Here is a 26,707-nt window from a genome sequence, read left to right as displayed (position 1 = left end):
GCAAGAAGTCAAGCAGTTTTACTATCAAGTGGTGCAAATATTCAAAGGAAAAGCCATTACAGTCGTGCCAAACTAGTTCAGAACTCGGGGGCAGAGGGGACACCTGATGCGAGCAAGGTCATACAGGTGAGGAGAATTGCGAGGCCGTTGCCCCCAACAACAGACCACTAATGAGACAACTCGAGCGGTTTGTTTAAAAGATAGTATAGACTATCTTGAGTGAAGCAGGATTGTGCAAAGTTAATGACATCTGAAAAAAATTCATAATTTCATAAAAAATAAAATTTAAACTCAATCACAAAATATATATTTAAGCAGACTGGAGTCAACATCCTTTACACGATGAAGTGACTCTATAAACAACAAAAACCACAGTAAGAATTTGTAGGCAGCATGGTGGTGCAGGTCTTAACCCCTGCTCCTTGGGATGCTGAGACAGAGGAATGGCAAATCCCATGACAGCTTGGGCTATAGAGGGAGTCTAGGTCAGTGTGAGTTAGAGTGAGACCGTGCCTCAGAAAGGGGGAGAAGTAAACCAGGCTGTGGTGGCGCACGCCTTCAATCCCAGCACTCGGGAGGCAGAGAAGGTGGGTCTCTGAGTTCGAGGCCAGCCTGGGCTACAGAAGGAGTTCCAGAACAGCCAGGGCTACACAGAGAGACCGTGTCTCAAAAAGCAAAACGAACGAACGAACAAACAAGAAAGAAAAGAAGGGGGAGTAAGTAATCAAAACTGTGTAACACTTGGGTTGTAGAGCTGACTCGGCAGTACGAGCCCTGGCTGCTCTTCCAGAGGACCCGGGTTCAATTCCTAGTACCACACATGCAGGCAAAATCCCCATACACATTAGATAGATAGATAGATAGATAGATAGATAGATAGATAGATAGATCCCCATACACATTAGATAGATAGATAGATAGATAGATCCCCATACACATTAGATAGATAGATAGATAGATTAGATAGATAGATAGATAGACAGACAGACAGATAAAATTTAAGTATATGACACTTTACAGAGAAAAAAATGAGGATTTGTTTGGAAGATGTAATTTGTACTGGGAACTGCTTATGGATAGGAAAGTTTAAATTGGGATATTGAAGAGAAAATGTGGTATGGTACAACCAGGGACTGGGCATGTGGCGTGGTGGTACATAGATGGTGCTGAGCTTGCTCAGGGCCCTGGATTTGATCCTTAGCACTGCACACAAAACAAAGTATCAGCCTGAAATACTGGCTTGAAGTCAGGATACATAATCCCTGGAAGACACAAGATGCTAAAAACCATGAAAGTTACCCGTACTAATCTAGCCAGTTTTTCCCCTCCAGTGTTTTCTGTTTGGTTTTGGTTTCATTTTGAGACAGGGTCTCTCTGTGTTGAGTAGCCTGGAGCTTGTTATGTAGCCCAGGCTGGCCTCAAACTCACAGAGATCCACCTGCCTCTGCATCCCAAGTGCTAGGACCAAAGGCATGTGCCACCATGCCAGGCTTTGCTTTTGTTTTTATGGTATATCTAGCCCAGGCTGTCCTGGATTGTAGCTAAGGATGAGCTTGACTATCTGATCTTCCTGCCTCTACCTCCCAAGGGTTGAAATTGCAAGCATGTGCCACCAATACCATATGTACAGTGCTGGAGGCTGGCCAGGGCTCTGTGCATGCTAGTCAAGCACTTTACCTAGTAAGCTGCTTAGCCAGACCCCCTCCCCAACACACTCATTTTTGTTCATTTCTAAGACACAGGCTCACGTATCCCAGGCTGACCTGAAACTTATTGTGTGGCTGAAGATGACCTTGAATTTTCGACCCTCCTGCCTCTACCTTGCAAAGAAGGGATCAAAGCAAGTGCAGCAATGCCCAGTTTAGACAATACTGGGACCAAACTTTTGTGAATGTTAGCCAAGTGTTTTACCAACCTGGATCTAGCCATTTCTTTATCATAGTTTTAATTTCTTATTACATTAATCTGTGGTGAACATGTATGGTCTGTTGTGAGCCTGTCTTGTGGGGCAGCGAATGTTGTGTAACAAAACTCACCCTGGGGAGACACAATGCACCTCTGCTCACCCTGATATCCGGAGCCCATGATAAAACAAAGTATGGATCCCACGGAAGTCCAAGTCCAACTTTGTGAACCAATGAGTTTCTTTTCTTTTTTTTTTTTTATGAAATAATTTCATTTGTGTTCAGTCTGCATGTGTGTCTGTGTGAGGGTGTTGGATCCCCTGGAACCACAGTTATAGACAGTTGTGAGCTGCCATGTGGTTGCTGAGAATTGAACCTAGGTCCTCTGAAGAGCAGCCAGTGTTCTTAACTGCTAAGCCATCTCTCCAGCCCTGAACCAATGAGTTTTGTTGGAGTTATTTACAGGACTATGGGTGAAGGGTTACTTACAAGAACAGAAATGACTCAAAGGTAGCTGCAACACCCCAGCACCAGTGACAGATCACAAACACCGGGAATCTGGAGCACACTGCAGACAGCTCAGCACCGACAGTGTCCTTTCCTCGGGACTCCGTTGGTCTAAACTTCCAGGCAGCTGGTTTCTGCTTCTTCCAGGTAGCTGGTCAGTTTCAGGGACTTCCTGGAGTCTAAGGAGCTTCCCTACAGGATGCAATGTTTCGATCTCAGAGGAAGCTCTTCTCCAACAGAGAAGTCTCAAACAGTAAGTTTGAAGACTGGTCCTGTTAAGAATTGCAGGGTACCATAGCTGATTTCACAATCACTTTTATTTTCCTCTCTCTCTCTCTCTCTCTCTCTCTCTCTCTCTCTCTCTCTCTCTCTCTCTGTGTGTGTGTGTGTGTGTGTGTCTGTGTGTCTGTGTTCCCATCTCACATTGTAAATGTGAACCTCAACTTCCTGTAAGACAACCTGCCCGAGTGGGTTCACACCTCCCACCATGTGAATTCCGGGAATTGAACCGAGATCTTCAAGCTTAGCAACAAACACTGTGCCCTGTCACGGCCCTCACAGACACTTTTGAGACTGCGTAGACTCTGAAGGGAGCAGAAAGAAAGTTCAAAATTTGGATTTGCACTCAGTTTGTTCATGCTTAGGTGTCCTAGATCCCTTCCCATTACTGTGAGGTGAACCTAGGCTCTCACACATGCTAGGTAAGTATTCTACCCCTAAACAAGATTCCCAGCACCCCCCCCCCCTTTTTTGAGACAGTCTTGTTACATTCCGAGCTGGCCTTCAATTCACTGTAGCCCAGGATCTTGCTGCCTCAACCTTATGAGAGGCTGGAATTACAGGCCTGTGCCACCAAGGCAGGCATGCTTGGGTTCTTTCATTAAAAGGTTCTGTGAATTAAACAGTCTCGGGGCTGGAGAGATGGCTCAGCAGTTAAGAGCACTGACTGCTTTTCCAGAGGACCTAGGTTCTATTCCCAGCACCCAGATGGCAGCTCACACAGCTGTCTCTAACTTCAGTTCCAGGAAACCCTCACAGACATATATGCAAGCAAAATGCCAATGCACATAAAATAAGAATAAATATTTAAAAAATGAAAAATAGCCTCCCTGCCAAATTATAATGAAATCAAGTATTAAACTGGAGGCAGTGGTGTACAGTACTTCAGCATTGTGGCAGAGAGGAAAGGATCAGGAATTTTAGGCCAAGCTCAGCTCCACCAGCTTGAGGCCAGCTTGAGCCACATGAGACCCTGTCTCAAAAAAAGGGTGTAGGCTCAGCAGGTAAGGCACCTGCTACCAAGCCTGACCTGAATTTTATTTCATCCTTGGGACCCACATGGTAGAAGGAGAGAACCTTTTTTTTTTTTTTTTTTTTTTGAGACAGGGTTTCTCTGTTTAGCTCTGGCTGTGTTGGAATTCACTTTGTAGACCAGGCTGGCCTCTAACTCACTGAGCTCCGCCTGCCTCTGCCTCCCGAGTGCTGGGATCAAAGGTGTACGACATCACTGCCGGGCTTCAGTTATTTTTTTCTAAAACATAAATGCTTTATTCTAATCTAACTTCTTATTGATTCTTTGTGTCTTTCACATCATGTATCTGGATCCCATTCATTTTCCTATCCCTTCGTATCTGCTCTCTGCCCTTGCAACACCACCCCCCCCCACCCAAAATAAAATCAAATCTAAGAGAGAAAAAGAAAAATCTCCTCATGGAGGCTGCAGTGTGACTCAGTGAGTCACGCAGTAGACCCTGCTGTCCATACAGCTTTCCTTGGAAGTGTTCATTGCAGAGATTACTGGTCTGGTTTAAGGCCTCTGGTTTCTACCCTGTTGTTGCCCTGTGTCCTAGAGTTCCTGCAGCTTTGTGTCTGCAGGACCGGTCCCTTCACATGCTCCAGCAGATCACAGATGGGGTGGGTGTGAGGACCTCATAATCCTGGTTCTGGGCCTGGGTGGTTGATGGGTTGGTCAGCCACCAGCTCTCCCTCATCTCCAACACCAGTGCGAGCTCCCCAGCACCACCCTAGCTAGCTTGCCCTGTGTAGTAAGGAGCAAGGGGCAGGGCCAGCAGAGAACCAATTCTTGCAACTGTTCTCTTACCTCTACATGTGCACCACACTGCATACACAGCCAGCTGCCCACAGAAATAAATAAATGTTAACAAGCTAAAATTAATAAAAATTTAAAAGCAAAAAGGAAGGAAACCAGAAAGAAAGACGAAGGATGCAGCTCAGCTGGGGAGAGTTCCTAGCGTGCAAGATTCTGGGCACCTCCTAAATGGGATGTGGTAGTGGTGCAGGTCTACAATTCTATCACTTACACAGTGGAGAATCAAACGTCCAAGGTCATTCTTGATGTGCTGGATAGTTTTATGTCAACTTGACACAAGATGGAGTCATCTGAGAGGAAGGAGCCTCAATTAAGAAAATACCTCCATAAGATTGGGCTGTAGGCATGCCTGTAGGGCATTTTCTTTTCTTTTTTCTTTTCTTTTTATGAACATTAGTGTTTGGCCTCATGTATGTCTGTGTGAGGGTGTCTGGTCCCCTGGAACTGGAGTTACAGACAGTTGTGAGCTGACATGTGGGTGCTGGGAATTGAACCCGGGTCCTTTGGAGGAGCAGTCAGTGCTCTTAACCTCAGAGTCATCTGTCCAGCCCCATAGGGCATTTTCTTAATTAGGGATCGATCTTGGAGGACCCAGCCCATTGTGAGTGATGCCATCCCTGGTGGTCCTAGGTTCTGTAAGAAAGCAGGCTGAGCAAGCCCTGAGGAGCAAGCTGTGGAGGCAATACAGACTCCATCTTAGAGAAGCACCACCATCTTAGACCACCTGCTGTACTAGTTCCAGGAAGGACCTCAGGAATGTGCCACAACAACTCCTCAAACATACAGGGCAGTATGTTCCTGCAGACATTCTGTCTGCGAGGTTTATGGCCCTTGAAGATACCCAGATAATCCTGCTGAGCAGCCCAGATAATCCTGCTTGGCAAGTTGTGATTCTCCACCAAAAATCCAACCCAATAGCTTCAAATGTGGTTTTGCACCAAAAGTCTAGACCGATAGTTTCAAAAAATCACCTTGCCCCATATCCCTTCTACCCAATCCCAAATTGCCAAAGCGTGTCATTCCTGGCTTGTGGTTTTTCCCTGTAAAAACTCTCTACCCCTGGGCTCGCCACAGCTGCCACATTTCCCTCAACCTGCCTTGCAGTTGCCCAGGTTCGAACCTGATAATAAAAGGACCCTTATGTGCTTGCATTGGAAACTGGCTCCTTGGTGGTCTCTGGGGGTTTCAACACAAACCAGTAAGCAACACGCATCCATGGCCTCTGCACCAGCTCCTCCAGGTTCTTGCCCTGTGTAAGTTCCTGTCATGGCTTCCTTAGATGATGAACAGTGGGTATGGAAGTGTAGACCAAATAAACCCTTTTCTCTCCAACTTGCTTTTGGTTACAGTGTTTCATCGCAGCAATAGAAACCCAAACTAAGACATTTGGCTACATAGATTGAGACCAGCCTGGGATACAAGGGATCCTAGTTCAGAAAGAAAAGAAAAAAAAGGGAGGGAGGGAGGGAGGGAGGGAGGGAGATAAGGGAAGAGTGGAAGAAAAAATGTCAGGCCTCGATTCTGTCACACATCTAGAAGTCAACAGCAAAAGCATGCTCCCAGTCTGTCCGACAGTTCCTTGGCCAGCTCCTCAGGCCTCTTAGTACTCTGCCTATACCCAGTTTGAAAGTTCAACTGAGGCAGAGAAGGAAACAGAAGGCTGAATTCTGTTACCTTTAAAGATGGCGTCATGTAACTGTAACCATGGTACCAGTGTTTGTGTTGCCTGTCAGCACAGTGAGCAGAGACAGGCATTGAATCCTTGAGTTGTTCCTTATCAGAGAGCTGGCAATTTGAGAAGGTGACACACTAACATCTTTAAACCACTGCCTCATCTTGGGCTGTAGCTTAGTGGGTGGAAGTGCTCTCTCGGTATAGACGAGGCTCTGGATTGGTTCGTTAGCAACTACCAAATAAGCCAGGTGCAGTGGTACACACCTGTATGTAATCCCAGAATCTGGGAAGTGGAGGCAGGAGGATCAGGAGTTCAAGGTTATATTCAGCTAAGTGAGACTGCCTCCAAAACAAACAAAAACAAGCTATGAGTTTTGTAAGGACGGGAGCCAAGGCAGTCAGTCATTCCAAAGTTCCATCTTGCCTCTCTGGTCAGGTAGTTAGCCTTGACTCTGAGATTCCTGATGTTGGTGTCCCTCATTATTGTCTCCTACACCCTTCCCCTCCATAGAGTTTGCCTGCTCCCACAGCCCCTGAGACTTACAATCCTTCTGAGGTAGCGCCTGGGTTCAGTCAGAGCCGACAAACCGGTAGTGTGCCCATGCTAAGTCATTTACAGTGTGTAAGTGAAGGTTCCTTCCTACAAACATGTGTCTTTAGAAGACAGAGGGCAGGTGAGATGGCTCAGTGGATAAAGGCTTTCATTGTCAAGCCTGACTCCCTGAGTTCAATTCCTAAGACCTGCATGAGGGAAGGAGAGAACTGACTCCCACAGGCTGTCTCTGACCACCACACACATGCTCTGGAATGTATCACTCCATGAGTGACTATAAGAAGTTATAAAATAACTCTTCTAATAAATTTCTCAGGCAAAAAGATAGCTCAGTGTCCCTCTTGAACCCCACCCAAACCAGGACATTTCTTCTAATTTTTAAAAAATTAGCTGGGCCGTGGTGATGCACGCCTTTAATCCCAGCACTTGGGAGGCAGAGGCAGGCGGATCTGTGAGTTTGAGGCCAGAGTGAGTTCCAGGACAGCCAAAGCTACGCAGAGAAACCCTGTCTTGAAACAACAACAACAAAAAATTTTAAAGTTACATGTATTACCGGGCATAGTGGCATATGTCTTTAATCCTAGCACTCTAGAAGCAGAGGTAGGTGGATCTCTATGAGTTGAAGGCCAATCTGAGCTACATCATGAGTTCTAGGACAACCAGAGCTACATAGTAAAACCCTGTCTCACAAACAAAGACATGTATTTGTGTGTGTGTGTATGTGTGTGTGTTCTGGTTCCCTTGCTGTTGCTGAGATAAAACACTCTGACCAAAAGTAGCGTATGGAAGGAAGAGGGTTTATTTCATGCTAGACTTAAGGTCACAGTCTGTCACTGAAGGAAGTCAGGGCAGGAACTCCAAGTGGCTGAAGGCAGGACTTCTTGCAGTTCCATTCAGCATGACCTCTGACCAGGGAACTCACGTGCAGGAAGTGCAATGAAAACGATCCAGGAACACTGCTTGCTGGCTCACTCATGATCTACTAGCTTCCTGATACAACCCGGGACCACATGCTAAGGGATGGCGCCACTCGGAGTGGGTTGTGCCGCCCTTCATCAACCAGCAGTTCAGACAACCCCTGTAGCTGCATCTGATCAAGGCAATTCCTTAGTTGAGGCTTCTCTTCAATGGCTCTAGGCTGTGTCAAGTTAACAGAAGTTAACAACACTAACCAGGTCTGCGAGTGTGTGTGTGTCAACAAGCATATACTCCCTCCAGATAGACAGCCCTGGACAGATGAAAGTAAGGATACCACCCAAGACTAACTCAATGAACCAAGTTAGGCCCCACCCACCGAAAGCGTATATAAGCAGCCAGGATTGCTGAGGATGCTGCTGCCTGAGGAGAGACACTCTCCACTCTGTCCAGCTGCCTGCAGGCTGTGCAGTGTGCTCCAGTTCCCAGCTTTGTGAGCTGTCATTCCTGCTGGGGTGGGCTCCGGTGATGCAGCTGTCTGAGTCATTTCTGTTCCTGTAAGTGACCCCTCCCCCACACTCCTGGAGGTGACTCCTCACCCACACTCCTGGAGGTGACCCTCACCCACACTCCTGGAGGTGACCCTCACCCACACTCCTGGAGGTGACCCTCACCCACACTCCTGGAGGTGACCCCTCCCTCACACTCCTGGAGGTGACTCCTCACCCACACTCCTGGAGGTGACTCTTCCCCCACACTCCTGGAGGTGACTCCTCACCCACACTCCTGGAGGTGACTCCTCACCCACACTCCTGGAGGTGACTCTTCCCCCACACTCCTGGAGGTGACCCTCCCCCACACTCCTGGAGGTGACTCTTCCCCCACACTCCTGGAGGTGACCCTCCCCCACACTCCTGGAGGTGACTCCTCACCCACACTCCTGGAGGTGACTCCTCACCCACACTCCTGGAGGTGACCCTCACCCACACTCCTGGAGGTGACCCTACCCACACTCCTGGAGGTGACTCCTCACCCACACTCCTGGAGGTGACTCTCACCCACACTCCTGGAGGTGACTCTTCCCCCACACTGCTGGAGGTGACTCTTCCCCCACACTCCTGGAGATGACCCTCACCCACACTCCTGGAGGTGACTCTTCCCCCACACTCCTGGAGGTGACTCTTCCCCCACACTCCTGGAGATGACCCTCACCCACACTCCTGGAGGTGACTCTTCCCCTACACTCCTGGAGGTGACCCTCACCCACACTCCTGGAGGTGACCCCTCACCCACACTCCTGGAGGTGACTCCTCACCCACACTCCTGGAGGTGACTCCTCACCCACACTCCTGGAGGTGACCCTCACCCACACTCCTGGAGGTGACTCTTTCCCCCACACTGCTGGAGGTGACTCTTCCCCCACACTCCTGGAGATGACCCTCACCCACCACTCCTGGAGGTGACTCTTCCCCCACACTCCTGGAGGTGACTCTTCCCCCACACTCCTGGAGATGACCCTCACCCACACTCCTGGAGGTGACTCTTCCCCCACACTCCTGGAGGTGACTCTTCCCCCACACTCCTGGAGATGACCCTCACCCACACTCCTGGAGGTGACTCTTCCCCCACACTCCTGGAGATGACCCTCACCCACACTCCTGGAGGTGACTCTTCCCCCACACTCCTGGAGGTGACTCTTCCCCCACACTCCTGGAGGTGACCCTCACCCACACTCCTGGAGGTGACTCTTCCCCCACACTCCTGGAGGTGACCCTCACCCACACTCCTGGAGGTGACTCCTCACCCACACTCCTGGAGGTGACTCCTCACCCACACTCCTGGAGGTGACTCCTCACCCACACTCCTGGAGGTGACCCTCACCCACACTCCTGGAGGTGACCCTCCCCCACACTCCTGGAGGTGACTCCTCCCCCACACTCCTGGAGGTGACTCTTCCCCCACACTCCTGGAGGTGACCCTCACCCACACTCCTGGAGGTGACTCCTCACTCACACTCCTGGAGGTGACTCCTCACCCACACTCCTGGAGGTGACTCCTCACCCACACTCCTGGAGGTGACCCTCACCCACACTCCTGGAGGTGACCCCTCCCTCACACTCCTGGAGGTGACTCCTCACCCACACTCCTGGAGGTGACCCTCACCCACACTCCTGGAGGTGACTCCTCACCCACACTCCTGGAGGTGACCCTCCCCCACACTCCTGGAGGTGACCCTCCCCCACACTCCTGGAGGTGACCCTCACCCACACTCCTGGAGGTGACCCCAATACACTCAATCTTTTTTTTTTTTTTTTTTTTGAGCTGAGGATTGAACCCAGGGCCTTGTGCTTACTAGGCAAGCGCTCTACCACTGAGCTAAATCCCCAACTCTACACTCAATCTTTATTCTTGCTCTTATTCTCTCCTTCTTTCTTTTTTAGAGAGGATGTTACATAGCCCAGGCTAGACTTAAATGCCAGATCTTTCTGCTTCCATATAGTTCCCAAGGGCTGAGATTACAGGTGTGCACCATCATGCCTGGCTGTTTTTTTTCTTTTTCTTTTTCTTTTTTTCCATTCGAGATAGAGTTTCTCTGTGTAGCCCTGGCTGTCCAGGAATTTACTCTGTAGACCAGGCTGGCCTCAAACTCAGAGATCAGCCTGCCTCTGTTTCCCAAGTGCTGGGATTAAAGGTGTGTGTCAGTCTGTCTCCTTCCTTCCTTCCTTCCTTCCTTCCTTCCTTCCTTCCTTCCTCCTTTCCTCCCTTCCTCCCTCCCTCCTTCCTTCCTTTCCTCTTTCTTCCTTCCTTCCTTCCTTCCTTCCCTCCTTCCTTCCTTCCTCCCTTCCTCCCTCCCTCCTTCCTTCCTTCCTTCTTTCTTTTCTTCTTCTTCTTCTTCTTCTCCTTCTTTTTGTTTTCTTTTTTGGTTTTCCGAGACAGAATTTCACTATATGTGGCCCTGGCTGTCCTGGAACTTGCTTTGTGTAGACCAGGCTGGCCTTGAACTCACAGAGCTCCATCTGCCTTTGGCCACCAAGTGCCAGGATTAAAGGCTTGTGCCCCCACTGCCCAGCATCTTTCTTAAATTCCAATAAAACTGTCCTTCCTGAGTTTCCTTCTGAGTATCTTTTGTCTACAAAACAAAGATCTCATAAAAGAGGCTGGAGTTTTCTAGGGCAAAATTTTGCCTCAACAGCCCTCAGAAGCTAGACTCCACTTCCTATCTCTCGGACACCAATTCCAGAGATGTGTGGTGGTGAAAAGCAGAGAGGAGACTTACTCATTGTGACCACGGTGAGAAGGGGAATGAGTGGAACCCAGTGGTTCCACATCTGTATCAAGAGTCCAGTGTTCATCTTCCAGCCTCTGATATGAGGGCTAGGGTTAAATAGAAATTGAGTGGTATGCCTAATTAAGTAGTGAGTAGTATGCATAATTAAACGGACCTGGTTAAGATGGAGTCCAGGGTTGTTGTGGGTTCAGGTCCCGCCTGCCTGCAGGGTGCTAGGATATATTGTTAAATTGCTTGTCAGTCTGAGAGGGGATAGTACTAACCGCATAGATCAGTGATTTTCAACCTGGGTTGGGACTCCCTTGTGGGTCGAATGACCCTTTCCCAGGGGTCACTTAGACCATTGGGAAAACACAGATATTTAAATTACAATTGGTAACAGTAGCAAAATTGCAGTTATAAAGTAGCAATGAAAATCATTTTATGGCTGGGTGTCACCACAACATGAGGAACTATGTATGTTAAAGGGTCGTAGGAAGCCTAAGGAAGATTGAGAACCAGCATCTCCATCTAGGGGTGGGCGTGGCCTCTCTTCTGTAAGGTTTTATTCTTCTTGGAATTCAAGATTTGAGAAGAAACTGACCACTGTGCTTCCCTCCAGAATCCAGGCCAAAATGAAGGCAGAAGATGGCAAAGTTTACTTTGACTTTTCCTTACGTTTTTGGCACAAGCGAGTAACCAATGCTGCTTGGCAAAAGCTTGTAAATGTTTGTTTCAGGCCCCTGCCATTGGTGACCAAATGGCTTGTGAAGGCCTAGACTGGACTTTACAGGCTCCATTTTAGGGAAAGGACCACCATCTCAGACCACCTGCTGTACTCAGTTCCAGGAAGGACCTCAGGAATGTGCTATGACAACTGGAACAGATACAGAGCAGTATCCTCCTGCAGACATCCTGTCTGTGGTTTATGGCCCTTGAAGATACCTAGATAATCCTGCTGAGGGGTCCAGATAATCCTGTTCAGTAGGTTGTGGTTCCCCGCCAAAAGTCTAACCCAATGGTTTCAAATGTGGTTTCGCACCCAAAGTCTAGACAATAGTTTCAAAAAATCACCTTGCTCCACATTCCTTCTGCCCAATTCCAAGCTGCCAATTCCCGGCTTGTGGTTCTTCCCTATTAAAAACTCTCAGCCGGGCGGTGGTGGAGCACACCTTTAATCCCAGCACTCAGGAGGCAGAGCCAGGTGGATCACTCTGAGTTCGAGGCCAGCCTGGGCTACCAAGTGAGTTCCAGGAAAGGCACAAAGCTACACAGGGAAACCCTGTCTCAAGAAACAAAAACAAAAAACTCTCTACACCTGAGCTCGTGGCCACTGCCACATTTCCTTCCATCTGCAGACAGCGGCCCAGGTTGAACCTGAATAAAAGGACCCTTATGTACTTGCATCGGAAACTGGCTCTTTGGTGGTCTCTGGGGGTTTTGAGAAATGGGTATAACAGGCTGAGAAATCATTGACAAAGAAAATTTAATCTCTCTCTCTCTCCATCTCTCTGTTTCTGTCTCTGTCTCTGTCTGTGTGTGTAAAAATGTGCCATGACAATGCCATTTTGTAAAGTGTCTCTATTTTGGTTGAACATTGACATTTCCCAACACTAAAGTAACTGGTTTGTCTAGATTCTTCCCCCAGTGATGGTTGCCCAAGGGAGTGTTTGTCTACCACTTGACATTCTTTAACCTACTGCTCGTCTTGTTTCTCTTGATACCCCAGCAATGACCAACCATGGGCCAAAAAGAAAACATTGTAGTCTTCTTCCCATTCCTGTGTCCCTGCTCTGTAACTAGGCCTGGCTCCCCGTCACACATTAGAGACCCAGTGAGTTTTGAGATGTTTCTCTCTCCTCTGAAAAACTGACATTCTGATCATCCACTAGGTAGACTTCCCAGAATCCTTGGTGCCAGATAGAGCTTCCCCCTGACTGTGCTGCTCCTCTCATGGAGACCAGTGGACATGGCCCTCTTCCTCTCCATGGGCATCTCACTGAGCAGAGTGTCGAACTTGTGAGGATGCCCTTCCTTTTTTGCCCACTTCCCAGGCCGGGAAAAAAATTTCCTTTCTAACCTGTCCTCACAGCCACAGACCAAAATCCCTCCAGTATGCTGAGGAACTCTCCTTTTGCATGTCTCCTTACAGATTTCCCTACCCTGGGCCTAAAAGGCTCTATGGTGACAACCTATCTCAAGTTCTACCTTAAGACTTCACGGCCACAGTACACAGTCTTGCCAATGGCCACTGCTGCTCAGAGGAGGTAAATCTGGCTTCCAAATTCAAAGGGCCCCTGAAAATGTTCTACATCGGGAAATGGCTGAGGCTGCCGACATCTAAGCCTTTGTTTATCTCTGATAATACAGCTCTTTCAGTTTCTCCACGAAAATCCCCACCAGTCTCTCAGATCAACCCTCTCTGCTCCAGTTAGCTTTCTGCTGTCGTGATAAACATAGAGACCAAAAGCAGTTCGGGGGAAGGAAAGGGTCTATTTCATCTTACAGCTTCCAGGCCATCATGGAGGGAAGTCAGGACAGGAACCTGAAGACAGGAGCTGAAGCAGAGACCATGGAGGGGTGCTGCTTACCACACTGTTCTCTGTAGCTCACTTAACTTATGTTGTTGTTTGTTCTTTGGCTCTTCTGGGGGGCCTGCCACCCAGCTTCCAAATAGATCATACACAAAAGCTTATTCCTAATTATGAATGCCCGGCCTTAGCTTGGCTTGTTTCTTGCCAGATTTTCTTAACTTTAAATTAACTCATCTGTCTTTTGCCAATGGGCTTTTACCGTTCTCTATGTATGCCTCTCTTTTGTATGCCTTTCTTTCTCACTCCATTGCTAGCTGTATAGCTGATTGGCTAGTAGCCAGACAGAAAGTATAGGTGAGACAAAGAGAGAGGAGAGGACTGGGAACTGGAAGGCTGAGGCAGAGAGACACTGCCAGCCGCTGCCACGAGAAGATGGTATCCATGAGAAGATGTTAAGATACTGGTAAGCCACAAGCCACGTGGCAATTTATAGATTAATAGAAATGGGTTAATTTAAGATAAAAGAACAGCTAGCACCGGGCGTTGGTGGTGCATGCCTTTAATCCCAGCAGGAGGCAGAGCCAGGTGGATCTTTGTGAGTTCAAGGCCAGCCTGGTTTACAGAGTGAGTTCCAGGAAAGGCACAAAGCTACACAGAGAAACCCTGTCTCGGAAAAAAACAAAACAAAACATAAAACAACAACAACAACAACAACAAAAAAGAACAGCTAGCAAGAAGCTTGAGCCATTAGGCCAAACAGTTTAAAAAGAATATAAGCATCTGTGTGTTTATTTTATAAGTGGGCTGTTGGACTGCTGGGGCTTGGTGGGACCCAGAGAGAAACACTCCAGCTACAACTTCTCTCCTTTTGTTTCTCCCAGATGTCTCCTTCCATATCTTCTCTCTGCCTGCCAGCCTGCCTATTCTTTCCCCTACCTTGCTATCGGCCATTCAGTTCTTTATTCAACTAGTCAGGTGCTTTTTGTTGTTTGTTTTTTGTTTTTTTTTTTTTCAGAGCTGAGGACCGTTGAACCCAGGGCCTTGTGCTTGCTAGGCAAGTGTTCTTACCACTGAGCTAAATCCCCATCCCCAAGTCAGCTGTTTTATTTATTTTATTTATTTTTTATTTTTATTTATTTCATTTATTTTTTTTTTTTTTGAGGGGGGTGTTTCAAGACAGGGTCTCTCTGTGTAGCTTTGGTGCCTGTCCTGGATCTCGCTCTGTAGACCAGGCTGTCCTCGAACTCACAGAGATCCACTTGCCTCTGCCTCCCGAGTGCTGGGATTACAGGCGTGCGCCAGCCACCACCGCCCAGCAAGCCAGGTGTTTTAGAAAGGCACAGTAGCACAGTTTCAGAGAGTTAAACAAATGCAACATGAACAAAAGTAACAAAACCTTAAAATAATATTTTGCAACATTTCCCCCTTTTTATCCAAATAAAAAAAATGAAAGAGTTTTAACTTAAACATAGTAAGACTATATACAGCCGGGCAGTGGTGGCAGAGCACTAGGGAGGCAGAGCCAGGTGGATCTTTGTGAGTTCAAGGCCAGCCTGGACTACCAAGTGAATTCCAGGAAAGGCACAAAGCTACATAGAGAACCCATCTCGAAAGAAAAAAAAAAAGACTATATACAATAACAATTATCAAGTTAGGATTACATTCACAATATTCTGTCCATTTGTAGTTAGCATATTCAGAGAAAATAATTCATTATCTATCCTATCTTAGTGAATCCAAAATTTTACACCTAATTAACTCTCTATCATAACTAAGGAAAACTGCAACTGTAACTATCTAGTCTTCAACTCCACCAAAGGTCCCCAAAAGGATATAATATTATTTGAGTAAACAAAAAGTGCATTGTAAACAACTTCCAAAACTCTAGTAATGACACAGACATCTGACTGCCTGGACAGTCACCCAGAGTTCCTCTGCCACATTGGGGCATACTTCAGCCTACAGGCACAGAATAGCTGGCAAACTTTTCAGTGAAGCAGGAAATTTGAAGGACTGTCCTGCCTTGTGTTGGCAATGTTCATCAGTCACTTTCCTCTGTGTCCTGCAGAACATCTGGCAGACTCTTCTGTGAAGCAGGATTTTTTTTTTTTTTTGAGACAGGGTTTCTTTGTGTAGATTTGGAGCCTGTCCTGGAACTCACTTTGTAGACCAGGCTGGCCTCAAACTCATAGAGGTCCACCTGCCTCTGCCTCCTGAGTGCTGAGATTAAAGGCGTGTGCCATCACTGCCCCCTGAAGCAGGAATTTTGAAAGAAGGTCCTGACTTGATATGGCAAAGTTCAACAGTTTTTTTTTTTTCCCTGTGTGCCTTGCCTGTCCAGTCTGCACAGCAAATTGTCAGCAGTCAAAGGCAAGAGCAGTTTCTTTGCCCAGTGGCTAACCTTGCCACAGTGAAAGCAAACTCCATCAGGAGTTTCTTCAATGCCCACCTGCCAGGAGCAGATGTGTCTCATTGTTATGAAAAACTTTAAGTTAACAAAACATTTTAAATGCCATATTCCATAGGTCTTTGAAGTATTTGAAGACTATCTAAAATATATCTATTTAACCTAGAAAACATCCCTAACATATCTACAAATTTGATTGTTATAAATGACTAACTACTGACCTATGCTTCTTGATTATCCTATATAGTTTACAATAATAGCTTTCAAAAACTAGAACGTTACCTTACTTTTTTTTCTTTTCTTTTCTTTTTCTTTTTCTTTTTCTTTTTTTTTTTTTTTTTTGAGACAGGGTTTCTCTATGTAGCTTTGGAGACTGTCCTGGAACTTGCTCTGTATATCAGGCTGGCCTCGAACTCACCTGCCTCTGCCTCCTAAGTGCTGGGATTAAAGGTGTGTGTCACTACTGCTGGGCTTACCTTACATTTTTAAATGAACTGCATAGGTACAATACCTTAAACAAGAGTAGAAATATATATACAATATACTGTAACAAAAATAACCTTAAATTTTTATCAATCTACAAGAATCCTTTAAACAAGAGTAGAAACATATATACAGTGTAAGAAAAATAACTTTAAACTTGTATCAATATACTGTATTCCCCTAAATGATAAACTCCTTTAAAAGTAGGAACTTATATACAGTGTAACAAAAATAACTTTAAGTTTGTGTCAATACACTGTATTCCCCTTAATGATAACAAACTCCTTTAAATAAGAGTAGAAACTTATATACAGTGTAACAAAAATAACTTTAAGTTTGTATCAATATACTGTATTCCCCTAAATGATAACAAACTCCTTTAAACAAGAGTAGAAACTTATATACAGTGTAACAAAAATAACTTTAAATTTGTATCAATATACTACTATATTCCGTAAATGATAATGAACATCCATAACCCACCAAATAACCAAAAGCCTCCCAAACCCCTCTTAGGGATGTGGACATAGTTTTCTCTAAACTGCTTCCTACTGGAAGTAGGTGAAGGCATCTTTAGGTGTCCTTGAGAAAATTTTGAGATAATGACCAAGTCCTGGGAAGAACGGCAGTAACCTTTGCTGATAGATATTACCTGTCAAGTTTCAGGAGTTTGGAGTTTCTGCTCTCCCCTCCTTCCTTAACTCTTCTTCTGATATGGGCTATTCTTTCCTGTAGCCTCAGGGATGGATTGGGTTTGTTTTCCCCCTTCAGTCCTAAGGATCCACTCAAGTATCTTCTGTAGGACTGGTTTAGTGTTATACATCCCTTTAGTCTACTCTTACGGTGAAAAGTTATTTTTTTTTTCAGTTATGACAGTTTTGCTGGGTTTGTAGTCTAGGTTAGCAGTCGTTAGTTTCCTTATTAAATTTTTTTTAGATTTAGTTTTCTCATTATTTTATGTGTATGAGTATTTTGCCTGCATGTATGTGTGTGCACCACAGGAGTACCTGGTAACTGAGGTCAGAAGAGGGCACCAGGTCTCCTGGAACTGGAGTTGCATATGGTTGTGAGCCTTCATGTGGGTGCTAGAAATTGAACCTGGATCCTCTGCAACAACAGCAACATGTGGTATTAACCACTGAGCCAACTCTCCAGCCCCAGTTGCTAGCTTTCAGAACTTGAAACAGGCCATTCCAAGTTCTTCTGGCATTTAAGTTTCAGGTAAATAATCTTGTGTTATTCTGACAGACAAGCCTTTGTCGTGAATTGATGTTTTTCTCTTGCCACTTCCGTACACTTTCTTTGTTCTGTATATGTGATGTTTTTAATTGTAATATTATGAAGGGAAGTTCTATTCTGGTCTTGTCTGTTTGGTGTACTAAATACCTCCTATATCTAGATTGGCATTGCTTTGTAGACCAGGCTAGCCTCGAATTCACAGAGATCCCCCCTGCCTCTGCCTCCCGAGTGTTGGAATTAAAGGCGTGCACCACCACTGCCCGGCTACCTGTTTATTAATCCCATCAAGTTCATAACTGAAATTAATCATTACAGTCTTACTTGGTAGACCAGGCTAGCCCTCAGTTTCACGGCAATCCTCCTACCTCAGCACTTTGACTATGGGATTACAGTTATGTGAGACCACACTGGACTTAAAAATGAAAAAATAGTTTTGAAATAGAATAAGGTAAAAAGAGCAATTATTAGATATGCATGTGTTGGTTTATTAAGTGATTTACTATTTGTAATGCTAATTTGCCGAGCATGACTTTACTCACTAAGGGAAACAGAATGATCTGCTGAAATAATGGGTTGTTGTTGCTCTGCACTACCTGCTAACTGCCAGGTACTCTTACACAAAACCTTGCTTGCTTGCCACCTTGTGGTTTTAGAGTATAAAGTGAATATACAAACTGGATCCGAGATCGAACCTGTCTGGAGCAGTCCTGGCTTAGGTTTCCGGGGACACCTCCTTCTCTTCCTCTCTCATTGGTATTGGACTGCGTGTTCTAGAAAGATTTCCGCAATAATTTTATTGAGTTGAATATAGTGGTGCACACCGGTAATCAATCCCAGCACTTAGGAGGCTGAGGCAGGAGGATCCAAGTCCCAGGCTAGTCGGCGCTGCTTAGTGAGACTGTCGTTAAAGAAACAGTCTATTGGGTGATGGGTGAATGCCGAAGCACCCTATTAGAAAGAGAAGTTTTATTGTAGACTTCCTGAGTTCTGGTAGGCCAATTACCACTGAGCTGGAGGCCTTGCCTGGGGAAATGTTAAAGTTACATTACTAAGGGGTAAGATCAACATGGGAAAGTAGAATGGGGGCAGCCTGGGCCAGTCCAGAGCAGGAGTGTGAGGGCTCTGTGGATAATACATCCGCTGTGGTCTAGTTCCGCTTCCTTTTTTTTTTTTTTTTTTCCCCTTTCTTTTTCTCTGTTTTTTTCAAGACAGGGTTTCTCTATGAAATAGTTCTGGCTGTCCTGGAACTCGCTTTGCAGACCAGGCTGGCCTCGAACTCACTGAGATTTGTCTGTCTCTGCCTCCTGAGTGCTGGGATTAAAGGCGTGCGCCACCGCCACCAGGTTTGTTTTAGCCTTTCTGACAACAAAAGCTTGAAGGGAGCTGATGACCGGAAGTCGGAAACCTGCCTTGTGGCGCCTGGGCTAACTCTAGATTGCAGTTCCTCCCCATCCTGCCTTGCCGATCCAGGGTGCAGCACACCCAGCGTCTAGGAGCAGGGGCCTCTAAGCCACGCCCTTCGCACGAGGCGTAGGCGGAGCTTCTGGCGGAAGGGCACGGAAGGAGGCGGAGGAGGCGGAGGAGGAGTCGGAGGAGTCGGAGGTGACGCGCAAAGCGGGCGCCGGGATCGCGCAGCGGCTGGGAGGAAGCTCGGCAGCCCCGCCGGCCGTGAGCAGGCCGGAGTCCGGTCTCTGGCCGGGCTTCTCCCGGTGTGGGCGTGGGCGAGGCAGCGGTCCCGGCCGCTGCAGCGCTCGTCCAGGCAGCGGGTTCGGTGCCGGGAGCAAAGAACGTAGGTAAGCAGAGCGGGGCAGCCCAGGCGTCCGCAGCGCTGCTGACCAGCCCTTCCCCGCGCCAGCTCAGCGCCGCCCGAGGCCCGCACGCTTCCCCACGGCCGCGCCGCAGGCCGCCTAGTGGGCGCTGGTCTCCGGGCACCGCGGCCCTCCTCCTTCCTCTGCAGCTCGAGCCTTGAGAGCCAGACAGACAGAAAACCCACTCCTCGGGCCGCTCCTTCCGAAGCCAGGGGAAGCTTTGCCTGAAGATCGCTGTCAGGCTCCCAGCTCCTGCCGAGTCGGAAGTCGAGGGGGGTTGAGTTGATCCGACAGCCCGGCTTGCTCCTTGCTTTGGTTCCTTCCTACGGTGCTTATGCATGATAACTCTTGGGCTTTAGGTTGGTGTGACGCTACTTTTTTATTCTATCTGTGCTGGGCAGTATTAATCCCGATTCCACTGTGGGGCCATTCTTTTAGGGGAAGAGGCATGCAGAAAGGTCATGGGAGTTTGTACGTAAGAGTCTGGAGAAGCTGAATTGAAGCGCTCGCCTGCCATTTGGTATTGTTTTTAATTCACCGCCCGAACATAGGCATGTTCTTATACCTATACAAATTAGTTGGAATAATTGAATGAAATTTTTTGAGGCTCTGGTTAAAACGCCGTTAAAGAATATTCAGGACACATGGTACATTCCTAATTATCCTTTTGCCTTTTGTCCAGAATAAGCTTAGTATCGAGAAGGGTGCCAGGAGAGATACCAGAATCTTGTGCGGTTGGAACTTAACTGCAATCTGTGCTTTGAGTGTGCAGCATCCAAGAAACCTAGTCACTCATATGCCTTGTGCTTATCGATAAAACACTGGTCTAAGAAGGATAACTCATAAGTTTCTGTCACATTTGTGCACTGGGCTTTAGAAAAGGCCCAGGAGATGATTGGTTGATGTTTCGTTCTGCTTAGGAAGCCTTTGCCCCTATATCTCAGATTGCCGTTACTCTGCTCCTAAAACATTTCGTATGTGGCTCAGGCTGGGAGGCAGTTTGCTGTGTGGATTATGCTGGCCTTGAACTTGCAGTGGTCCCCCAGTCTCAGCCTCCCTAAAGTTGAGATTACAAGCCCAGCTTGTACATCTTCTCTCTTTTGCTCTCGTTTCTGCCACCTCACCATCTTTTATATTGAAAACTGTACCTGCATATTTTACCTGTGTGCACCCCATGCTTGTCTGGTGCCTGTGGGGAGCAGAAGAGGGTGTTGGACCCCCTGGAACTGGTGTTATGAGTGGTTGTGAGGCACTGTGTGGATGCTGGGAATAGAACAAGTGTTCTTAACCACTGAGCCGTCGTTGCCCCCCCCCTCCCGTCGTCCCAGTCCCCCCCCCTTCCCATCTTTGGCCTTGTTTTCTTTGCCTTTCTCCCCCTCCTTTAATTTTATTGTTATTAGTATTGCTGTTATTATCATTTGAGTGACCCCAGGGCATTGCACGGGCTAGGCGAGCTCTGAGCCTGGTTCCCCAGCCCCCAGTTCCCATGTCTTCTTGATTTACTCCTTCATTTTGTCAATGGTACTTCTTATCTTGTGGCTCTTTGAAAAAGGTATGTGGGAGGTATATACTTTGATAAATCACCTGTCTGAAAAACTTTTTCTGTTTTCAGTTATTAGTTCTTAGATGGGCCTAAAATTTGCATGTTAAATAATTTTTCCATCAGAACTTGGAAGACCTGAAGACATTTCTTCACTGTTTTCTAGTTTCTAGTTAAGTGGGGTGGGGTGCACTAGCCTGTGTGGGGGTGCATGATGTGAAGGTTAGGATATCTTCCTGAATCGCTTCTACACCCTATGTTTTGAGACAGGACCTCTGACTAAATGTGGAACTCACCCATTTGGCTGACGGGCTGACCATCAAGCCCTAAGGATCCATCTTCTGTTAGTACCCAGTTCTGGGATTATAGGAATGTGTTGTTGTTCTCAGCTTTTATGTGGATCCTGGGGACCCAAAGTCAGGTCTTCATGTTTGTGTAGCAACCATTTCTCCCACTGAGGCATCCATCTCCCAGCCTTTCTTCCTCCCTGACTCCCTTCCTCCTTCCCTCCCTCCCTCCCTCCCTCCCTTCCTTTCTTTTTTAACTAAGATAGAATCTGGAGATTTAGCTGGTTCTGTGATCTGTCTACCTTAGCCTCCTGAGTACTTGGATTATAGGAGTGTAGTTACACCTGGCTGAGTCAGTTACTTATTTCATTTATTTATTTATTTGTTGGTTGGTTTGTTTATTTTTGGTTTTTTGAGACAGGGTTTCTCTGTAGTTTTGGTGCCTCTCCTGGATCTCGCTCTGTAGACCAGGCTGGCCTCAAACTCAGAGAGATCTGCCTGCCTCTGCCTCCGGAGTGCTGGGATTGAAGATGTGTGCCACCACTGCCTGGCCACTTTTTTTTTTTTTTAAATTGGTTTTTAGAGACAGGATTTCTCTGTGTAGCTTTTGGAGCCTGTCCTGGAACTCACTCTGTAGACCAGGCTGGCCTCAAACTCACAGAGATCCACCTACCTCTGCCTCCCTAGTGATGGGATTAAAGGCTGGGGCCACCACACTAGGCTAGTCAGTTACTTCTTACAGAGGTCGCAGATCTTATTTTTTCTATTTCTTTTATTCATTCTGCTTTTGTGTTTGTTTTTTGAGACAATGTTTCTCTGTGTAACAGTCTTAGCTGTCTTGGAACTCAATTTGTAGACCAGCCTGGCCTCGAACTCAGCCTCTAATCTCTCCATTCCCATCTCCAGTACTGGGATTAAAGGCCTACACCACCATTCCTGGCTTATTCTGTATTTTTAAAATTTGAAATTATGTATAAGGGAGATGTCCCTTCTACCAGTTTTGCTACTCTTTAAAATTATACAGGACATAGTGTTACATGCCTTTAATCCCAGCACTCCAGAGGCAGAAGCAAGCCGCCTCTTATGAGTTCGAGATCAGCATGGTCTACATAGCAAGTTTTAGGCCAGCCAAGGCTACATCACTATGTCTCTGTTTCTATCACTCACAGATTATTTATGTGTATGTTCTGGCACCACAGTGACATTTCAGGTTCATATTCTGCTTTCTCTGCCCAGTTCTGAAATGTTCTTTTCCGGGGGGAGACTACAGTTCAGGGTAGCTTTCCAATGGTCTATGTAACCAGTGATGACTTGATTTCCATATGTTCCTCCATAGTGCTGGGATTTCAGGCTTGAGTCCCCACACTGCCACTTCTTTCCGTAGATGAATCTTTTTAGAACCCAAGATCTGGTTGTCAAGGTGCTCACTTTCTACTGGGAGTGTGCTGCTTCACGACAGGTCAGGAAGTCTGTGTCTGTGTGTGTGCACTTCCATATCTGTATCCAGCTGAGTCCATAGTGGTACCTCCAGTTTTGTCTCGTCATTTCATGAGTCATTGTCTCTCTAGTGTGGAAAGTCTAGCTTCAACTATCCACAGCATATTTTACTTATTGGCTAAACTTTGAATACTGATAATACCAGAATTGACTCCCACTTCCGTGGAAAAGCACATTTGCTGTGCAGAGCACTCTTTGTCTTTAGCTCTTGATGTAGTCAGAATATTGTTTCCTAAGGTCTGTTCATTTTCTCCTTTTGCGGTGTGGTTGTATTGGTCATCCAGCTCGGTGGCGGAGCGCCGGCAGGACATTCATGAGGCCCTAGTTTAATGTCCAGTACTGCAGAGAGGAAAAGCAAGCAAGCCAGGTTCATTTAAGATGTGAAGCATCAGGTTTGTCCTAAAGCCAGAGCAGCAGGAAAACAACGTACAGAGAAACAGCCCTTCCCTTCTCATTTCCTCCACTTATCCCCTGTGGAACTCACCTGAATTTCACCTTCATCTTCTAAGGATGGATCCTCTAAATCACTGCATGCTGGTTGCTGCAAGCATCCTTACTCCAATGAAGCTTCATTCATGTCAATAAACTAGTTTATTCAACCATGCTCTTGCTTGTGGGCATTGGTTAACTATTTGCTGTTGTAAACAATATTGCAGTAGATAGCCTTGTCATTATTATAGCTGCGTCTTCTGTTCAGATTCTTAAAGCAAGCTTGTCAGATTGAAGGATAAATACTTTTGTGGTTTTTATGAAATCTTACCAAGTTCTTTTCCAAAATGATTATGTCAGTTTGGAATTCCATCAGCAAAGTTTGAAAATGCCCTTTCAATCAGGTGGCAGAGGCAGGAAGATTGCATGTTTGAGGTAGGTCTGGGCTACAGAGTGATACTTTCAAAACAAAGTATCTTTTGGCTGGAGAGATGGTCAACTGTAAAGAAAGTAACTTAGCTCCTGAAGGAGAATGTGCTCCAGGTTTTTTTTTTGTTGTTGTTGTTGGTTTTTTTTGGCCAGTGCTGATCAAACCTGGAACTTTGACATATGTGGGTTCACACTATCTTTGAGCATAGCCCCAGCCGTGACCTTTCTTAAGAGTCAAGTTGAAGATATTTTTATGGTTTTTTTTTTTTTTTTTTTTTTTTGAGGTGGGGAGTTTTGAGACAGAGCTTCTCTGTGTAGTTTTGGTGCCTGTCCTGGATCTCACTCTGTAGCCCAGGCTGGCCTGGAACTCACAGGGATCCGCCTGCCTCTGCCTCCCGAGTGCTGGGATTAAAGGCGTGCACCACTACTGCCCGTAAGCCTTTTATAGAATTTTCATTGACACAACTTTTGTATTTTCTAGGCTCCTTATCTTTGTGGTGGTTACAGTGTGTGTTTATTAGTGTGTTAGTTGATGGAAGGAACCAGTGCAGTGGCTAGTATTTATTAGAAGACACTTCAGATCACATTCTGAAAAGTTAATTCAGGGACTCAGTGGGCTAGCTGATGGGGTTCCAACTTGGGGGAATATCTGTGTGTTGATTTACAGATTTTCTTACAAACTAACCCGCTTTTCTAGAGCATGAACCAGCGATTGCCACAATCTCAGAGGATGAGTTGAAAAAGAGTGTGTCTCATTGACTACAGTTTACCCTTTTTGAAGGGTAAACTTGTACTCTTGGGGAAGAAAGGAGCAGTGAAATTAGGATCTGGAGTCTAATACATTTCTTTGACGTCAGAATACATTGAAGAATAATTGTTCGGCCCTTTGGGGAGCATTAGGATATGATCTTTTCTCTTTAAATGACCTTCTCTAGTCCCAGTAGGAGTGGTCTCCTCATGGCAGTATATCCTTATAGAGTATTGGTGAGGAGGGCAAGTTCACAGCATGAACTCATTGATCTCAGCTGGCTCTGCACTGTGCTTTCCTGCTGGCTTGACTCTCCTGACTCATCTTCACCAAGAAAGGGAACAGGTTCTCCCTCAGGGTAGGAGGCAGGATCTGGGGTGGGACTTCCTCTTCAGGCTTCCTGGGACCTTTTTCAGCTCTGTCGGTATTCCTAACCTTCATAGGTGTTTGTTACCTCTAATGTGGGGCCTTTCTGAGGTCATGTTGCTTACTTCATGGCATCTCCTTTTTTGACCTGCTGAGTGTGTTACTTATTATCTGCTTTTTATTTTTTGAAACAAGGTCTCACTATATGGCCTTAACTGACCTGAAACTTGCTATGTGGACCAGGCTGGCCTTGAACTCATTAGAGATTTGAACTTGGAGATTCTCCAGCCTCTGCTGAGATTTTAAAGGTGTATGCCACCAAATGTGACTTCCTTTTAGAAATTTAATTAGTTGGGCTAGAGAAATGGCTTAGAGGTTAAGAGCACTGGCTGCTCTTCCAGAGGTCCTGAGTTCAATTCCCAGCAACCACCTGGTGGCTCACAACTATCTGTAATAAGGTCTGGTGCCCTCTTCTGGTCATACATGCTGTATACATAATAAATAAATAAATCTAAAAAAAAAAAAGAAAGAAAGAAATTTAATTAGTCTTGTCCCTGGGGCTTTTGCTCATTCACTCATGCATTCTTATGATTGACAGGGTCTCATTATATAGCACCAAAACTGGTCTTTAATTTGTGATCCTCTCGCTTGTGCTTGCTGCACCTAGTGGAGTTTGGCCTTTTTAAAATCTAACTTCCATCAGGGTGGTGGTGGCCTGTGCCTTTAATACCAGCACTCTTTTTTTTTTTTTGACAGCGGCTATAACTCTTTATTAGCAATTAACAAGTAACAAGACCAATGTAACTCATTGTGAGCAATGGCAATGCTGTCTTTATAGTACTATTCTCTTATTGTATATGAAGAGCATATCCTAATTTTAATACAGCCATACCAAGGAGGGTGAAGTTGTCGCATTTATGAACTTTGTCATACCCCCAGTTCACTCAGGACCTCTAGTTAAGATTTCTGCTTCTCAAGGATCTAACAACTCATTATAGCACCACCTTGGGATTCAAACCCTTAATCACAACAGAAGATTCCAAGGCCATAGATGTCATCTCAGTGTCCTCAATGCAAGGCTGTACTTCTCTGAGCTTAGTCTAATGCTGTGGAACTTGGACATTTATTCCAAATTCTTGATTATCTAATGTTATATATATTTTTTAGTTGTACAATGTGTTTTTTTTTAATAAATAATTTTTTTCTTTATTATATGTTTTAAATTTTATACATCAGCCATGGGTTCCCCTGTCCTCCCCCCTCCCGCCCCCACCTTCCCCCCAGACCCCCCCTCCATTTCCATGTCCTCCAGGACCAAGACACCCCTGGGGATTCATTTAAACCTGGTAGATTCAGTACAGGCAGGTCCTGTCAGCTCCTTCCAGACTGAGCAAAGTTTCCCTGTGTAAACCCAAGGTTCCAAACAGCCAGCTCATGCACTAAGGACAGATCCCGGTCCCACAGACTGGATGCCTCCCAAACAGATCAAGCTATTCAATGGTCTCACTTATCCAGAGGGCCTGATCCAGCTGGGGGCTCCACAGCCTTTGGCTCATAATTCTTGTGCTTCCATTCGTTTGGCTATTTGTCCCTGTGCTTTTTGCAATCTTGGATTCAACAATTCACGCTCTTGCACACCCTCCTCTTTCTCGACAGCTGGACACCTGGAGCTCCACCTGGGGCCTGGCTGAGGATCTCTGCATCCACTTCCATCAGTTATTGGATGAGAATTCCAAGACGACTGTTGAGTGTTTGGCCATCTGATCACCAGACTAGGTCAGATCAGGCTTTCTCTCGACCATTGCCAGCAGACTACAGAGGATATATCATTGTGGATTTCTGGGGACCTCTCGAGCACTCTGCCTATTCCTGGTCTCATGTGGTCTTCATTTATCATGGTCTGTTATTCCTCATTCTCCCTTTCTGTTCTTGATCCAGCTGGGATCTCCTGCTCCCCTAAGCTTTCTTTCCCTCAAATCTTGCCCTTCATTACTCCCACTGTCATCCAG

The 26,707-nt window shown here is 46.2% G+C and overlaps 1 protein-coding gene across 2 annotated transcripts in view; it reads left to right on the top strand.

Annotated features, from left to right (window-relative positions):
* The first annotated feature begins 19,195 nt into the window (after positions 1-19,195).
* Senp5 (SUMO specific peptidase 5) overlaps positions 19,196-26,707 on the top strand; it is a 36,992-nt gene continuing 29,480 nt past the window's right edge. Inside the window, exon 1 of one of the 2 annotated variants that reach the window (XM_036203551.1) lies at positions 19,196-19,387. The gene's annotated coding sequence lies outside the window, so the exon portion shown is untranslated. Of the gene's footprint in view, positions 19,388-19,430; positions 19,762-26,707 lie in introns of those variants that run through there. The other variant, XM_036203552.1, reaches the window with a different exon arrangement.

Source organism: Onychomys torridus, chromosome 12 (genome assembly GCF_903995425.1).
Source record: "Onychomys torridus chromosome 12, mOncTor1.1, whole genome shotgun sequence".
NCBI lineage: Eukaryota > Metazoa > Chordata > Mammalia > Rodentia > Cricetidae > Onychomys > Onychomys torridus.
The sequence above is the reverse complement of the archived record's forward strand: the minus strand, read 5'-3'. Positions and strand labels throughout refer to the sequence as shown.